This window comes from Sinocyclocheilus anshuiensis, unplaced genomic scaffold (assembly GCF_001515605.1).
Source record: "Sinocyclocheilus anshuiensis isolate Anshui unplaced genomic scaffold, SAMN03320099.WGS_v1.1 scaffold1099, whole genome shotgun sequence".
Classification (NCBI taxonomy): Eukaryota; Metazoa; Chordata; class Actinopteri; order Cypriniformes; family Cyprinidae; genus Sinocyclocheilus; species Sinocyclocheilus anshuiensis.
The window spans coordinates 484,854-486,643 of NW_015546105.1; the positions used below are offsets into that span (position 1 = coordinate 484,854).

Genomic DNA, 1,790 nt, shown 5'->3' on the forward strand with positions numbered 1-1,790 from the left:
GTGTGTGTGTTTGGGGTGGGGGTGGGGGGTGTCAAAAGGGGCATCACACAAGTCTTTCTGAGAGAAATGTGTTGTGAAAGCAGAGAGCAAAAGAGAGGTATAGAGAGAGGGAGTGCCGGTTTAGCTGCGCGTTCTATTAGACGGATCAATAGCTCAGTGTGGGAGAGAGTGTCTTAAGAGCTGTTGTCCTGCGCTTTCAGCTGTGGCAGACCTGTTAGTGCTGGCAGAGGGGTGCCGAGTGCCAGAGTTACCAGTTCTGGCCCGGGGGCAGCTTTTAGTCCACACACAAATGTCAGACCGCAGATAGACTTTTAGTGTTTAGTGCAGTTATTAAATGGACTTTATTTGTCCTTTAGGAGGCTAAAAGGCATGCTTAAAGGGGGGAGGCTGCATGACAACGTGGCAATTTAGCCGGTTTGGTTACTCATTTCTGGTCACGATGCAGCGAGCGCGAGTGTAAAAGGAGATCAGGCTTTAGTGTGTGTGTGTTTGTGTGTGCGTCTATGGAAGGCACTTAGGCCATACCGTATCTCACTGGAAGCTGAGAGCAGCCTTCTTGCGGTCAACAGTGTTCTAAAAGGTTAATGTTGATCTATACCAAACAAAGCCCTTGGGAGGCATTTAGCATGGCCAACAGTTCTCATACTGATGAAATAGGGCCATGGCTAATCTTCCAAACAACATAAATACCTCTTGTCAGCTATCTAAATAGAGACGAACCTGGGGCATCCCATCATAGAGATGCATTCAAGCCCCCATTAAACGGGTGTGTGTCACTCGCCAAAAATAACATCTGTTCTTTTGAGCGGGGGCAGCAACAAATGAGGCAGCGAGCAGAGTCCAAAGTGACCCGCATGTCTATCTGTGCACTTTTAGTGTTTAGTGCAGTTATTAAATGGACTTTATTTGTCCTTTAGGAGGCTAAAAGGCATGCTTAAAGGAGGGAGGCTACATGACAACGCGGCGATTTAGCCGGTTTGGTTACTCGTCTCTGGTCGCGATGCAGCAAGCGCGAGTGTAAAAGGAGAGCAGACACACTTTTGTGTGTGTGTTTGTGTGTGCGTGTTTGGAAGACACTTAGGCCATACCGTATCTCACTGGAAGCTTGAGAGCAGCCTTCTTGTGGTCAACCGTGTTCTAAAAGGTTAATGTTGATCTATACCAAACAAAGCCCACAGGAGGCTTTTAGCATGGACAACAGTTCTCATACTGATGAAATAGGGCCATGGCTAATCTTCCAAACAACATAAATACCTCTGTCAGCTATCTAAATAGAGATGGTCCTGGAGCATCCCAACATAGAGATGCATTCAAGCCCCCATTAAACGGGTGTATGTCACTCGCCAAAAATAACATCTGTTCTTTTGAACGGGGGCTAGGCCTGTCGCAATAATCAATATATCGACTTACCGCGCAATATATGTACATGACCTCAATAATTTTTGGTGACGCAATATATTGCCCATTATATTTACTTATAAATTAATGTCACCGTGTTTTTTACATTCCACTTGCGCCTGTGTCTTTTGCAGCTTCTCGTACATAACGTGGTGTAGTCATGAGGTGCTAGATCAAATAAAAAAAATGCTTCTACAAAAAAAAGTTTCATCTGCAGATATGGCCTTGTTTAGGGATCTGTGCCTTTGTGCATACGGACATCTGACTGCTAAGTAGTGATTGTGTTTTTCAGCAATAGTGTGCACCCTTCATTTACAGAGAAAAGAAGGTCCGGGAAAAATCTGTAGATGGAAAAATCTCCATACAAGTTCTTTGTGCATTTTTCTTTTTTT

General features: G+C 44.7%; 1 protein-coding gene across 2 annotated transcripts in view; it reads left to right on the forward strand.

Moving 5' to 3' along the window:
- Positions 1 to 1,790, forward strand: part of lmo1 (LIM domain only 1) — a 35,974-nt gene that overhangs the window by 21,223 nt on the left and 12,961 nt on the right. The gene's annotated exons all lie outside the window — the stretch shown is intronic.